The sequence below is a fragment of the Antrostomus carolinensis genome, unplaced genomic scaffold (assembly GCF_000700745.2).
Source record: "Antrostomus carolinensis isolate BGI_N321 unplaced genomic scaffold, ASM70074v2 scaffold3354, whole genome shotgun sequence".
NCBI lineage: Eukaryota > Metazoa > Chordata > Aves > Caprimulgiformes > Caprimulgidae > Antrostomus > Antrostomus carolinensis.
In genome coordinates this window covers 17565-35118 of record NW_010308524.1, presented here as the reverse complement: position 1 = coordinate 35118, position 17554 = coordinate 17565, and positions in this window count along the sequence as shown.

The window sequence follows — 17554 nt, the reverse complement described above, 5'->3', positions numbered from 1 at the left end:
ATGCTCTGACTTTCCAAGAGTCATATGGCAATTACCATTGCTGAACCATAAAAGAGTCATTGTTGGTATCACTTAAGACACTTGAAAACTCAGAAAGGGTTATCTGAAAGCTAATATTGTGACAGTATTTTGAAAGAGTAAATGAATTAGCAAAGGTAAACAGACACCTTTCAGCCTGACATCAGTAATAGTAGGCCATATTAACTTGATTAACCAAGAGTTTAAAAGATGAATATTGATGCTAACATGTGCTTACTGAAAATACATCTTGTCTATCAGAATATTCAATAAGACTACAGTTTACAATTAAAAAGGTATTGGTATTAACATGTTAAGTCTTCCACTTAATCTGTCAGATGTCTGACTTGGTATATACACAGCATTTTGACTAAAGGAGCTAGAAAAATGTAGTAGCTTACAAGCAGATCTCAAAAAACTCTTGAAAATTGAGAAATCACCACCAAGTAATTGTACTTCTAATTAATTTTTCTATAGCCATGTTTCTAGGCCTATGCTATTTTTAGCACAGCATTTTAACCAATAATCTAGAAGAAAACCAAATCAATCTTCCCCGTCATAAATTTACCACCAATAAAGCCTGCAGATGTCTCAAAGAACAGTGATAAAAAAGTGAAGGGCAGGTCACCGCTGCTGGGTCATATGAAGGTGACCACATACAGTGGTAACAGAACAGTCACATATAAAGTCTGACTAGAGCATGTCTTCCAGTCATGGCCCCAGAGGGAGACTGTGACTCTCCTACTGCCCAGATACACCCACATCCGAAAGCTAAGAGAGGAAACAAAGGATGATTTGCCCTCATGTTTTATGTTGACCTTGGGGTCATCCAGAACTGGGCATATGTCATTTAACATTTCTGTTTTCCCATGACAGCCCCAGAGACTGGGAATGACATTGCAGGGGAAAATACATGGGTTGGCCAGACAAATTGATGGGACATGTTCTTTCTTTTTCCTACTTCACAGCCTGTGGCTGCTCAAATGTGAAAGATGGTACAAGTGTCAATTTCATACAAAGAGCAAAACATATAACTTTTGTGTAAGAGATTTTTCTTTCAGACAAAACTAGCAAATATAAACTGTCAGAGGGCAAATGTAGTCTTTTTCCATTCCTGACAATCCTGTTTCCATGGTCTTATCACTGTCATGTTCTCTAACACCTTTTAAACATACAAGTCCACACATAGCCACAGCCATATGCTCTGTTCCTTTTTCTCTGACAGTTTCAGTGTGGTTGAGTCCCACAGTTGCATTGCTTGAACTCCTCACAAGCCACAGCACCATCAGCTGAAACAGAGAACCAGTAACCTCATCCTTTCATAGAAGGAAGACTAAGGAAGGGATTAAAAGACAGGTACTATGCTTTGATACTCATAATGCAAGTATCTCTTGCATCCCTAGAAATGATGACTCAACTAGTCTGGTTATCTCTGAGATACTGTCATTTAGAAGGTACACAAAATGGAATAATGTAAGGAGAACTTGACCTTGAACAAGTGAAACCATAAAAAAAAAAAAGTGCCTCTGAAACAGCTTCTCCCTTGAAGTTCTGGTCCATCACTCTCATAGATATAAACTCACTTCAATTACAACTGTAATTTGTCACATATTCACCTCAACATCTGTTTTGTTCCTACCTACAGATTTATCTTTATAATATCCTTGTTAATTCCAAACACATAACCCTCCCTAATGGCACTGGATTCCCCAAAGTGGAGTGAGGGGCACAAGAACTTGGAGTAGCTAGAACGGAACAAACACAAGTCTCACCTGCTCTGATTTCCACCTAAGCCCCAGCAATGAATCATCAGAATACTGCCCCCCCCACCCAGCCCCTCTGAGTCCTGAAACTGATCTGCTGTCACACACCTCAGCTCCTCTCTGCCAGCTTTCCTCTTTTCTGAATATTCTGGATAATCCCCAGCTGTCTCTGTGTGCCTACACATAGAAACTTTGCTGTACTTACAGAGCAAAATGTTTTAATGGAGCCATAGTAGAAAAGCCAAGTCAGTTTTAACCTAGAAGTAGTATATGCTTTGTAGCCCTGTATTTTTTAACTAATCTCAAAGGTTCTTGGAGATTAAAGTTTGCATTGGTTTGCCCTCTATATAACATCAAATCTCAATATGCTGTATTAGCGACAGCTGCTATTCCTGGCCTTATTCCACTCTCAAAATGTTTTCTGTCTTGAACCATATGTTTCACATATAGTTATTTAAAGAGTTTCACTAGCTAAGCCTGTTGAGATGAATCACTCCTCCTGCAAAGGTGTCGTGGGATATGCAGCAGACTAATAAGAACATTTACTTGGTTACATAGCATAAATAAAATCATACACATCGGTTCTGTGTTGCTGTGACAAAAAAAGTGACTCAAATTAAAAGAAATCCTAACTGATGTGGAATGAGCTTTCCCAGCCTAGATTACTGAAGAGGCAGGGAAGACTTATCTTTAAACTATAATAAAATTAGGCTGGGTTCGTGCATATTAATTACAGGGGCAGTGTCAAACACATCTCTGGATTTAACTGCTGATGTCTACAAGATTTGGACCTATTGTTGTTTCTCTTCCTACTCCAATGCCAATTTTGCTAGTGATAGAGGGAAATCATAAAAGCTTTATCTCAGTCCCTCATTCAAGATGGCTGTTGGGTTTTCCTCAAGACATCTTACTGAGTTTAAATGTTTAAATGATTTTAGAATGTCTCAGGTGCAGTTTGCAGTAAGGAAGCTTTTATGCACAATTGGCCTTTGTATGAACTTAAATAGGTTTCTATTTTCTTCGCATCAACTGTTTATTCTTGCCCTCACCATATCCAATTTACTGTGAAACACGTAAACTTAATGCCAGAGCAGAACACCAGCCTCTCTTCCCAAAGAAGCATCCAAATCAGCTGACTAGAGCATTGTGCTCCTTCTCACACCCAGCTCTGTCCCATGCAATCTGGAATGCCTTCCTTCATGGGGTTATTGCACCTTCAGCTACAATGGAAGGACTTCCCTACATTAGTTTCAGGACAGTCTGTGGCTGGTGGCAAAGCAATTTCAACAAAGGTGGCAGATACGTATCCTGGGTTTTTTTGTGGGTTTTGATCACTATTGTACCATATATGATAGGTATCTATCTCCACCTTTAACCATGAAATGCTGAAAGAGAGATTGTAAGTGATCTTCATGCAGAACTTGGGATTTATGATAGTTCCTCTCATTTCCTGATAAGCTGGTCTCAGAGCATGGTTATGTGGTCACTTATGCTACATAAAGGTGCAGTGCTACCCACCTTTGCACCCTTGGACGTTCTTGCTTTCTTGCAAGAGCACAGGTTTTTTTGTTATTATTGTTTCCTTGATACTAGTTTTCAGACAGATAATGTTCTTTGGCCTGATTCAAAGGGTTGCTATGTGCATACTAGAGGTAGGACATGGAAAGCAGCAGGGAAAAGGCAGTGGGTTACTGGAGAGGAGGAGAAAAGACAAGACCAGTGTTTTCTGGCAACAGTGCAGACATCTGCTTGATTAAAGTAACAACCTAACGACGGCCTAGGATACCTTCTTATGCAGTGTAGGGAGTTTAGAATAAAGGCTAACCTAGTGTGCAGGATTAATAAGGCCAGTCATTTACAGTCTGTTCAAGCTGAGGCACAAGGTCTTTTTCTAGATCTGACCTTCATATGTCACAAGTGCTAGATAAGATGGCTAGAATGCATTGATTTGAGCATTTACCTACCTCGCTATCCAAGAGGTGTCACCTTTCCTAAACATTTTTCAAATGTCCAGCTTTAATGCTACTTGTTCAAAGCAAAATTTTTTCTGAATTTCAAATGTAGAGCAATTAAAAATAATAAAGTTAATAATAATAATAAAAATAATAATACTTTTTCTCTAAGAAAAAAAAGAAGGAAATAGGATATATTTCTGACTGAAAACAAATCTGTTGGTTTTCACCATTTTCCAACAGAATGGGTCCACTTTCAGTGGGCTACATGCATGTAAACAAAAAAAGACCCCCTCAATAATCTATCATTCTTACCATGCTTTTCAGGGATCATTTTGCCTCTTACTAACTGCAACAGACTTCGGGAGACAGAGCCTCTGGTCCAGTCAAGCCTGGTGGGTTGAGCTAAGGTAGGTTTGAATGACATTCAAAGTCTCCAGGTGCAGCAGCTGCTCAGGATACAGGCCAATCCCTGGATTAAAGAACAGCGGGTTGCTCCAGCTGATGCCTGGTTTCTCATAGTCCAAACATTTAATCCATCCTGAAGAAAAAAAAAAAAAAAAGGCATGTTTTTTTCAGAAGAGAAGAGATCTATGGTAAAAAATGGATTCTCCTGCAGCACAAGTGGAGTAGACCTCTTAATGCACAATGTCACATCTATTTTTGTAAAAGCACAAATGGAACTAATTGAATGATCTCACTGGCTAGTAATTTCTTTGAAATAGTTTATCACATATATGAAAATATACTGCATTACATCACTTCAGCAGTCATCTTTGTTTTCTTTTTAATTAACTTACAGCATTTTTCTTGATGTTTAAACTTCAGTATGTGTGTCTTCAGTGGCATTATTAAAACCATTGAAAATCAACTCTTTTTGTACCTACATACCCATGTAGCTACCCAGGAATGCAGCACATTATATGTATGCAATATTTAGAGGTAGACCCACAGGTATTTAAGAATTATATAAGACTCCTAAGGCTATTTCAGCCTCTTTATCTCCAACACACATACAGACATATACACATTCACAGCTGAAATCCATATCACACATGGGAGACCAAAGTTTCCCAAACTTAAATTAATGACATTTAAATAAGAAACCCACAAAACCAAATCAGCTACTAATGCTGATTGCTAGAGCATGCCAGCATTTCATGACAATATAAATGTGGGAGATTTAACATTTTTGTGGTCATTGTCCTGCAGGCACAGCTGAGGAATGTTCAGATGATCTCAACCACAGCCATATTAGGATAACATTTTAGGTACGTCTCTCAAGCGCAGAAGCAGTTTTGTAAGTTACACTCCAGGCAATGGAGGCTTAGACATATAACTCACTGGACTGATGCATTCCTGTGTGTCGTCCATTCATTTAGTATTTTACAGAATAAACACGTGTCGTTGGTCTCCTTCTAAAGTGCAACTGTTTTCCAAGAATATTGTTTTATCACCCAAAGTTATATGCAAGCAGAACTTTCAGGGACAGTAGAGAGGGGTAATGAGATGAATGTCTGTTCCTGAAATTAGGGCTAGGGTGAGTTCTAATTGATTGGACATCCCTCCTGCTTCCTTTTACACATCTCTATTATTTGATCCCCCCCTTTTTAGCTCTTCTGGTGCAGAACCTAAAATACATCAAGAGAGACAATGGTGTCCCTAGACCTCCTAAAAGGTGAGTAATGGGATATTTATAGTAATCCTTATGAATTGAAGTTTTTGGGTTTATATGTTTATACCATTCCTTTCCCACCATCTGTGACCCATTAATAGTCCTATAGCCAGCTTTCATTGCTGATATAATTTTCAAGGTGCTTTCAGGTGATTTCAGGAATGCTGTCTCCTTATGACAGTGCAGGATTGGAATTCAAGGTACCCAAGTGCTGTTTTTGATTCTGTCACTGATTAACAGGAGAACAGTGGCTGATCCTCCCAGCCTCAATCTTACAGATTGGTTTTTTTAGAAAAAAAAGTAAAGATAGTAATGCTGATCTCTGTTACTTTGAGATCTGCTACTGAAAACTACAAAAGCTAGAACTGACTGCAACTCAGAAGTTACTCTTGCTACAATTGTACATGCCCCAGTTATCGCATTCTGTCAAGCTGGTAAATACTCCAGAAAATTTGCAACCTTAAGGAGGTAAGAAGGTCTGGCACAATATAACACATTAGGTAAAAGATGATTGTGATGGGGCAACTTCGTCTACCTGCCTTGTCTGATGATTCCTAGTAGCACTCTGAGTAGGGAAGCCCAGCTTGTTAATCTTTTCTGACCAAGTGTATTTGTGAATCACTGGTAAATTATCTTCTTCTAGGTATCAGGTCTCTAGAAGCACAAAGTAAATGTGAGGACTACAAATATTATGAACTCCTCTCCGCATAGGGAGTGTTAAGTTCCAAGTTTCAGTTCAGAAGGATATAAATTTAAAATGCCCTTTAATCTTTATGCACTTTTAATGTTCATATCTACACATAACCTCCTGGATTTTTTATAGTTTGTTCATAGCTACAGTGAGTACCCTTCAGTGAATTTATTATTTAGATTTCTAGAAAGGAGTACGAATGGAGCAGGAAGACAGGGCTAAAAACGCATCTTCAAACATTCAAAATTACTTAAAGAAGATTGAAAACTCAGTTTCCTCGTTAAGCATAGAAGGATTCAGCACAACTACTTTGAAAATCTCTAAAGCCACATTTCAATACTGGAAATATTCATAGACTAGGAATAGAAAGAGGCCCAGATCTTACACAGAACTAATAACTATGACTGTGAGGAAAAGTCATGCTTCTGTTCAATGGCCCATACAAAGAGAAAATTAAATTAAATATTCAGATTGAACCGTTACCACTCTATAAGATTTTCTTGTCAGTCTGAAAAATTAAATGAAAACCCAAATGAAATAGAGCATTGCTACTTATAATGTTGGCGCTAACTATGTTCAACTTCAACCCAGTTGCATTCAGCAACTAGCAGCCTGTAATCCCAAGTGGGTAAGACCTACTGCAGGCATTTGTTTAATACAAAATCTGCAAGAAATCCTAGAGAGTTTATTGTTAAGTTTTTATAATGAGTCTAGAAGTTACAACTTACAGAGTTTACTTGTGCTTCACATCTTTGCCAGATATTGGCATTTTATATTTAAACAGAAAACAAAATTTAGCCAGAAAACTTTACTAAGCCCCTAACAAATCTATTAAAGGAAAGTTACTTTTAACAATGATATTGAATCTCCCCTGCTGCAGTTTTTACATTACTCCTTTTCCCATCTGTAGTTTATATTTTCTTCTTTGCAGAAACATTGTTTGTGGTTATGGGCTGACATCTCATCTTTCCTTAGTCTTCTCTTTAGACTAAACAATGCCAATTCCTTCTACCCTCCCTCATGCTGCCTCTAGACTGTTGCTCATTCTTTTTACTCATTTCTGGACTGTATCCAGTGTGTCTACATTTTTCTTGAAGTACAGTGCCCAAAACAGTACTCCTGGACACTGGAGACTGTCAGGGTACATAAAGTAATTCTCCCAGTGTTGAGGAGAGTGGAACAATTACTTTATATACCTTGTCTACCCCAGGATCACTTCATTTTGCTTAAATTTGGTAATACATAAGTGCAGGAAGCTTCTTTATTTATTAAACTGAAAATTATAGAATCATAGAATGGTTTGGATTGGAAAGGACCTTAAAGATCATCTAGTTCCAACTCCCCTGCCATCAGCAGGGACACCTTCCACTAGATCAGGCTGCTCAAAGCCTCATCCAGCCTGGCCTTGAACACTTCCAGGGAGGGGGCATCCACAACTTCCTTGGGCAACCTGTTCCAGTGTCTGACTTAGTATGTTCAGACAGAATGTATGAATGTGTACGTTCAGACAGAACATACATGTATGACAGAACATGTATGAAATGTATGTTCAGACAGAATCTTTCCTTGTGAAAGCTGGGCACAGGTACAGTTTTGTGACCAGGGTCTTAAGGCCAGAAAGTTGTTAACATTTGTTTTACTTTATTACAGGGCATACCAGTAAACCAGGAGTTAGCCCTGATTTACTGTACAAAGCGGTCCCTACTTACAGATCCTCTGTCAGGCACACATGGTTTTCAGAGATGGATGGCAACTGTCCTATTTTGTGTTTCATTAAAATCGCAAGAAATATTACTTAGCTTCCTAGACACAGGTAGTGAGTTGAATTTGAGAAGAGCTTTGCTTACAAGGAATATCGGAGCACTGATCACTTCCAAGATACACACAATGTTACAACATTATGAAGCCTTGTTACCTTTATGTACCTTTAAACTGTAACACTGTCTCATTAAAGTCAATTGTATTATTGTTAACTTGGATTTCAGTTAATAGCTAATACTCTAACACTTTATAATAAACAATGAATTTTACCTTTATGTACCTTTAAACTGTAACACTGTTTCATTAAAATCAATTTTATTATTGTTAACTTGGATTTCACTTAATAGCTAATACTCTAACACTTTATAAATAAACAATGAATTGCTACCTATAATTGGTCTACCAAATTAGGCTTAGTTAATGCTCTATAGAGACTAATGTAGTATAAATATTTATTTAATAATTGATTAAAAAAAACCCCAAACCCTTCATTGTGTTGCCTTAAATTGCATAATATTTTACAAAGAGCATTTGGGACAGATCTCAATGGCATTTGCCACTTGATGATTATGATTACTTCCTGGTGTGAAAGAAGGTAGGAAAGATGTAGAACAGCAATAAAAATGTCCTAATCATAGATAACTTACTCCTTATTCTTCCACAGAGATCTTGCATGGCATGAGCAAGTGACTCAGCTATCATGTGTCTCTTTATCTTTCATGAGCTGTATTTCAGAAAAACATTCTTCTATTCCTTCCAAAACAAACTTTTTTTCCCCTATTTATTAATGGACAAATTTCTGTCTGAAAATAAAGACCAACAGATGTTGTCAGTTATCTCCATATTAAAGTGGATTATACACACTTTGATTGCAAGATATTATTAGCTTTAGGGGTGCAATAACTTTATGCTCCTATGTTCTGGTCAGTATTTTTAAGCCAAACTTCAATTAGCTTTAAAGAAAAAAAAAATGAAAGGCATAGCCATTGGCAGTGCTCAGCTGAATCAATAAAAACCGCAGATAAATATCACCATATTTGTACCAGTGCAACTTTTGCATACTGTCAGTTTCTTTTTTTAAACAATGGTTTAAAACACTTAAAAGCTTTGGGTAACAGATAAGTTATGGTGGTCAATGTTTTAAGACAAGTATAGATGATTTTTTAAAATTATTATTTGGCTGTCATTCTGGTGTTTCCGCAGCAAAAATAGCAAGGAAGGCTTCCCTTTTTTGCCCTAGCCCCCATTTTAATTTATTTATATATTGAACTATAAAAAATTCTTTTGCTTCATATCTGCTTTATAAGGCAGCAGTGACAAGTAGACAGAAGAAATTTTGTGAATTTTCTGGAAGAGTTACAATAGTCTGCAGTAGCAATTTCCCTGAAGTGAATGATTCTTTGGTATGTCTTCAATATAGTCCACTAAAGATTTCTGTAATTTCCTAGGGTATCGATTATTATTCCAACCTTATTTACCCAACCTTGAAGTTAGTTCAGTTCACTGACATCATTGTTTGTCTTCAGGGCAAAAACATGCTACCTATTGAACTCTGCAGCTATTAATTTTTGTTTTCATTCACTCTTTTCTTTCAAATTGTAGACTTGCTTAATAGTACTGGTATAAAAGTGGAATAATAATTTCAAATATACTTATTCTAGCTTTCCTCTGCTATAGCTAAGAACAAGATTTGACCTGCAGTCCCACTTTTATTTCCCATGCAAAGTCATACAGCTATATTAAGCACTAAGATATTGTGAGACTAGATGCCTGAGAAAGTTCCCTTTAATTCAAGACTCACTGACTTCTGTGAATTGACATAGGTGTTTAAAAACACCAGCCCAACACGTTGAATTTGCTTCACATTTGCCCAGTACCAACTGTAATAGATCTTTGACCTCTAGATAATATTGGAGCAACAGCAATAAATACTCTTAACTATTTTGTGTTAAATGTTACACACAGCATTTCAAGAACAGAAAAGTTAACTATAAAAGCTTTTATTCACATCTGTTTCCCTATTTGTTGTTGAAATACTTCAGACTCGCACAGCTGAAGACCATAGAGCTAGAGGCAATTACTGGAAGTCACTCAGAATATGTCATAGATACAGGACTATATCTGCTAACAATTTCTGGATATTCACTGAGAAAGCTTGTGGATTCTCAAACATCTTTTTCTATTGCCAATGCAAGTTGTTCTTTCTGCAGCTTAAAATCATTGCTTTTTATTTTATGCCAATGGACATAAGTAATTGTTTATTCCCTACTTTGTAGCTATCCATTATGCACCTGAATAAGATGGGAGATAAGAGGCCTTAGTCCTCAACAGACATGGCTGGCCACACAGGGTTGCCATTAAACTGGCCTCCTCTGTCCTGAAAAATCCATTTGCAGGTATGGAGTTTTAATGTGGACTTAGGTTTGTTTGGTTGGTTTTTTTTCTTTTTTCACTCCAACTAATTTCTGTTATTATTATTGAAATTATACGCATGGAGTTTTAATGTGGACTTAGGTTTGTTTGCTTGTTTTTTTTTTTTCTTTTTTCACTCCAACAAAATTCTGTTATTATTATTGAAATTATACGAGCAATGTTGTGTGTTCAGTAATGCAACATCAGCAAATTCAGACCAAAATTGTGAATGAACAAACGTATACCAAATCTTAGCTCTAGTCTCTCCTTGATTTGCATTCTGTACCTCTCAGCCAAATATGATTGCACCCTCTCCCCAAACCTGAGCGCAAGTCTTTAAACACTAGTTTATCTATATCATGAAGTAATTATCTCTAGACATTACACATTTGTGTAATTCAGATTCCATATGGTTTAAATCTCCTCCTAGAAGACAGCTGGTTGTGGTAGAGCAAATGTTAGTAGGAACCACACAGCAGAGGCCCCTGTCTAGTCATGCAGCATTGGCAAGGACAATTGCAATGATCCCTAACTTAAGAGTTTGTTAATCTGGAGTCACATTCGTTTCCCTTGAAATTCCAGCAGCAGTACCTGCCTGCAAACGTGTAAAGTCTCCTGGCCACTCACCTTCCCCATGGAAGAAAAGCCACACATGCTCTGTTCCATTCAAATTCTTTTGTCATCCCAATGTGGCTCTACACTAAATTTATAGGGATGGAAAAGGCAGAGACTGCAGCTCATTTATCCTGGAACACAGGAAATAAAGACACTAGCTGAGAATTAGAATGGGTAAGTTGAATTAGCAATCAAAATCCAACACCGTGCATTCTGAAACACAATTAATTTTCTCAAAATATAATTAATTGTAATTTGAACCTGAAACTGCTTAGACCCAATGCCAAAAAATACCATCTTTCAGAAACAGAAACCCTGGTTATTCCATTTATAGCTTTGTATCATTTAACCCTTGCTGCCTTTGACAAGGGATGCTCCTTGGCTCTAACAGCAGATTTCCAAGAGAGGATTCAGGGGGTGGGAGGTGGTGTGGTGCGTCAAGCCACAAGATAATGGGCTGCTGCAAAAAATAATGTAGTTTTAGGCAAATTGAGATCATCTGTCATTAACATACACAAAAAAATGAGACTAAAGCTCAAGAAACTCAATGTAATGAACATTAGATAATGTGTGGAGTTTGAAGAGATCATCTGTCATTAACATACACAAAAAAAATGAGACTAAAGCTCAAGAAACACAATGTAATGAACATTATCTAATGTGCGTCAAGCCACAAGATAATGGGCTGCTGCAAAAAATAATGTAGTTTTAGGCAAATTGAGATCATCTGTCATTAACATACACAAAAAAATGAGACTAAAGCTCAAGAAACTCAATGTAATGAACATTAGATAATGTGTGGAGTTTGAAGTGCTGTGAAGGTCTGACACAATCTTTGTGAAGAACCCTATTCATTTGCAGGAGAAAAATTAGCTTCAGATCCATAGATATCTGGTTTTCTAAAGTTCTAAGTAAAACCTTTCAATTTTCTACCACAGAAAAGTCTCTTTACAATGGTGCTGTTCATTGCTTTCTTCCACCCATTTCATCCTTGACTAGGTAAGACCATCCCAGAAGAAAGTGAGTCATGGTACTACTGCAGGGATTGCATGGTTTGATCCACTGAAGTTATTCCTGGTCTCCTCTTTCTTTCTGCATCTTGACAGTGCTCAAAGAGTCAGATGAAAACTTACTGAGGTGCTTGTGATACGGTGGTCTGATCAGAAAGGCTGAAGGTGAGTCAGTCTTAATGTAGGAGCCAGATCTATGTAACCATCTCCCATCTTAAGGTTTGCAAATATAAACCTCTTTTTTTTTCTTAAAAAAAAAAAAAGCTTTTTTCTTATTGTGGCCGTTGTGCAGTGGATTGGGGCAGGGGGTGGTGGGGAGGAGGAGTGTAAAAGGATCAAAATGTACTTCTCCTCACAACACGCCCTGGTGGCAGGCAGTTCTGATAGTCCCTAAAAGACAGAAGCTGTGCTTCTAAGTATTTTTCTAACTGTACCCTGTTTTCATCTGTTACTGTACTCAAATTAATGTAAATGTTACTTAGTTGCAATGTGCACTACTGGATGTAAGTGTACTTAACTGCCATCCAAGAATCCATGAACCTGGAACATTCCCTTACTGGCATATTTTTGTAAAAGACTGAAAATATCCTCTGCTCTTTACAATCCAGTTTAATATAAGACTCTTTCCATATTAAAAAGAATATTCCATATTCTTGTCCCACTAAGACCAAGACCTGCAAGAAGTCTGTCAGAAAGTGGTAACAGAGGAGACAACAGAGTTCAGCCCCTGTGAGCACACATCTTCCAGTGGTAAGCTTGAGTGATATCATTTCAGGACTCTGGCACTGGCAAAATGTGCATGCCAGACGCAGGAAACCAAGAAAAGTAAGACAAACCATGGAAGCCTCCAAAATTGTATCATTTTTATAGTTTAGTGAGAAGATGGATGTTCTCACTGTGACTGACCTCCAAGAACAGGATTTTTAAGCCAATACAAATATTAGCTTATTTTTTTAAGTCTCTGAGCATTAATATAATACTAGACACAGGACAATCTAGCATAGTTTTGATCAGCTTTTTGAATCATTAACTAAACTCTACTTTGCTTAGCAATTCCAGATCAGGAGACCAGTTTGAATTTATTTTTTGTGCTGATTACTTTGGAAAAACAAACCAAAAAATGTTCAGTGGCTTCTTATACTTAACAACCATAATCTCAGAAGTCAGTGTTCTCTATATTTACTCTAGAAATAATTTATAAATCAATGCTTACATTATTTAGTTCTAGCTAAAAAGTATCACCACGAATGTCTATTGCAATTCAGGTGAACATGGAAGGTCATTGTATTTGCTAACAAAAAGTTAGCATTAACTAATTTTAAATGGTCTTGACTGGAGAAAAAAGTTGAGAGGTGAACTAACTAAAATCGTATTTAGTTTATCCAAATTAGCTAAATGTTAAAAAAATGATGCTAATGATATAAACATGGACGCTAACTGACCTCAAAACATCCACTGAATGCCTTGAATGAACAATTATCTGCTGAAAGCATATTTACCAACTATTCTACTTAAAGTTGTTTTTATTTGTGTCATGAATGGTTTCTGTGACAGGTATTTTTCCCAGTCTGGTCACAAACTGTAAACAAGAAAATAATGAACAAGACAGCTATGGCCTGGATTTTCAGCAACGTTACCTTCTGTACTAAAATTTAATATTATTTTTAGCCAGTATTACTAGCCCCTATGTAGCAAAAACTATTTCAGCAGTTCCAAGTGTGACAACAATGCTAATTAACCAAATTAAGAAGTTGGCACTGCATTATTGATTCCCAGATTCTTCCAAAATGAAGGCACTAAAACCATACACACAGCAAATGTTTTTATTCAGGTTGAGAAGGATTCTCTTTGTCTGATGGGTATACCCTTTTTTTCTTGACTATAAAGAATCACAATCACTAATTAAATGAATATTACACAATTAACATACGTGCAGTCTCCAACTGAAAGAACTGTAGGGAATCAACAGTAGAAGATGCTGAACCTCCCTAAGTTGCCAGTTCTTGGCTTTCTGAGTAGCAATATTCCAAGTGCCTTATGTTTGAGCACTTCCATGCAGAAGTGAACAGGATAATTAAGTGTCAATCCAAGTACAATAGAACAGAATCTCTCCTATCCACCACTTGGCTTTGCACCAACATAATATTGGGTACGTAGATAATACTGTCATCAGCCTAAACAAGAATTTAAGCAAGTCCTTAACTATTGTAAAAAATACAATGGTACCAAAAGGCTCCATATATCAGCTTTTTTTCTTTCAAAAAAAAAAAAAAAATCAGTTTACTACAAGTGGGCTTTCATCTCATGAGCTGACAGGAGTGAAAAAATAGTGAGAGAAGTGAATCATGCTTGTCCTGAGATTTGTGGTGCACCATAACAGGATCTCCTGAAATGTGGGCCTCTCCATTAAGTGACCACAATGAGTTCCCTTGTGTGTTCCATTGTATCCTATATGAATTTAGATAAGTGAATTCTCTTAGTTTAACATAACTCACAGCAGCATATAATCACATCGCTAAATGTATAATTTTAACTTTTTCTTCGCATTAGTCTTGAACTGGTACTCTCCCAGTTGCATGATTGCATTTTAGTAAATTCCATATGTATTTATCCTATGTATTCATATGCATTCTTGCAGCTTCTCTTTGAGATAGATGCATCAGAAAAATCACGTGGACAAGGACAATTTTAATTTTGTTTTTTGCATCCTTTCAACTCAATTGCTTGTAGTATCAACAGGGATGACTCACCTACCAGAATAACACTTCATTGCAGTTCAAAACTCACTTTTGGATAACAAATTTATGCTCCATATTATAAAGAGTTACAAATCAGTAACTAAGTATTCAGGCTGGGATTTGGAATATGCCTCAAATCGCTTGTCTCTGTCCCTAGACACAAACATTCTTCATATCTCTGCAGACTTATTCTTAAGAGAGTAGGACTGGAACATTTCTTACTTTCATTACAGAAACTAATGTTTTGCAAAGCAAAGCATGGGAAATTAAACTAGTTTGCCCAAGGTGACTTAGATGATGGCAGCAAAGCAGGAATTCCAATAGACTTCTACAGACACGTGAGCAACTTAAATATTTTGGTATACAAAACTGTTCCAGTTTACCCAGCTTGAAGAGAAGCAGTAAACATCAGGAGTAAACATTTGAAAAATGCCCTAGTCTATGCTACTCTTGATAACTTGGTTAACTAACTATTCAATATTACTAAGATGTAATTTATTTTCTGTTTACTACTTGTAATTCTCTCACTTTATAGTTTAATTTAAAAAAAAAAAAGCTTTTTCATAGCTCCTCTAAAAACAAGATTAAACTAGAAGGCTTTTCAAATACAGGGAGCAGGAAGGGTAATTGTTTCTTAAAAAACCCAACCAAACAAAAAACAAACAACAAACCTACCATAATGCTGCAATGGTTAACTGCAAGCAATGAAGCAGTTTAAAATGTATCAACTGGATTTTTAAGTTTCTAGGAAGCAGTCTTATTAGCCTTAAGTTAAAAAGCTCTGTTAAAATAGCATATTACAGGCATTTTCAAGTGCAATCCAACCCTTTATTTTCCTCTCGCTTGACAGCATTTTAAAATTATTGTTTGGAGAGTGCTAATTAGTAAGAATGTGGTAACATTTTTTAAAAAATGTTCAAAAGTTTAGTTTAAAAAAAGAGAAACTTCTTTACTGTTGATAGCCAAAAAGTTTAGTGGTCTGTGTACAATTAATTGATTAATTAATCTCCTTCATAACGAGCTACTGAATTGGCATAAATATGTTTACAGTGGGAGCAAGGGGCAAGCTGCATAGGTTTTTTTTGTTACTATCAAGATAACTAGTTTATTTTAAATAAACAAATACCAACCAATTAAAACAAACAAATCCCACCCCCTGAAATATTGTAAGATGTAAGCTATGTTTCTTTCCCTTGCCACTATGAAGGTACTGACACCTTCTGGCATTGAGCGAGGTGGCCAGACCCACTGGTTTCTGACCCACTTCCAGCTGTAAAGAACTGCCAAAAATAAAATTAATTTGGCTTCAAAGTGGTAAACCCTATTATATTTCCAGAAGATTTCTCACTCAGAGTTCGAGTTCTGCTGAGTACTAAGAAATGGTTAATGAGGAAAGATAATAATTTCAGAGAAATCAATAATGTAATTAAATCCAATTAGTATGAGCTTATAAGAAATATTTAGTCACTCCCTTGATTTGTTTTTCTAAAATGAGGTAACTAATGGATAAATATTGAACTGATCCTTTAATAGAGCAGACAAAAATAACACAAGCCAATGGATGAAAGACAAGCTAGACTTAAAAAACTAAAAAGCAAATCCATCATTTGAGTGTTTGTGCTATCAGAAGTGTTGCAATGATTTCTCCTTCACTGCAAGTACTTAAACCGGATGTTTTCTAAAAAACAAACAAAAAACCAACCCAAAACCCCAAAACCAAACCAAATCCTGGTACTCCCTGGGATATTGGACTTGAAACAAACTAAACAAAATCCTAAATTTGTTTGACACAGGCTGTAGGTAGTTTATATTAACTCCTATTGTTTATAAAGTAATGCAAAGAATAAAACTTCTCATCTTCCCAAGCTCAGTCTTGTCTGTCTTAATGGTACACTCTGGTGTACCTCAAACATTGAGAGTGCCTGGCTCCTGGTCACACATACATTTATAACACTAAACACAATTACTTTGAAGCCATTAGAGAATCCTTGCCAAAACAGGACCTCACACAGATAAATGCCGTGTTCTAAATCCATAATTTTACATCTGTTAAAAGTAAGATTTTACCTGGAGCACAGGAGTCTGGTGACAATGAGAGCTATTGGAACAGAAACTAATCCTGCACAGAAAGGAAGTCTCCTTGACAAGCATTTTTATCCTATTAACCTAACATTTCCTACAGTCTCCTATATGAAGGAAGAAAGTGTGTGGTTCCACTTTCCACAGAGAAGAGCTGGAGATCAACAGGACTCTCAGATGGTGCATTTTGGGATGCACAAGCTGAACTCAGCAATGGAAACAAGGAAAAAGGTTCTACTCCACATGGGGCTGTAACTCATGTCATTCATCACACAACACTATTCTTCAGTCTGAAGTGAAGGTGAAAATTTAGTTTTACAAAGTGATCAGAGATGATCAAAAATCATAATAGAAATAAATTAGATGCAGCATATGCATAAAGCATCAGATTTTAAACAGATGGAAGAGTATATTTTATCATATTACAGAAGGTATACAGGGTACAGTAAGGGTGTCCCAATCTGCTTCTTACAGAAGTCATTAACTGTACCTCAATTTAATTTATGTTCTTGTAAAATCTGACAAAATCCACTCTATGCCTAGAATATGCATTCTGCAGACACAAAGAGGATGTAAACAGTTTTAAATACATACCTTAAGCTTGGAACTCCTCAGTCTCTACTAGAATATTCCTGAATTGAGAAGACTGTTACATAGGATTTGTAATATTAAGAAAAATACCTAGTTAATATCTCTCCTGCAGTAGTACCAGAGAAATCCCCCTCAATACTTCACTGTGCAAACACATCAGGAGCGGCAACCCTTTCTCAAGTCTATCTGTCATTCAAAGCAAACGTTACCACATCAGCAAAAAAGAATCACCTTAAACCTATGAATGCT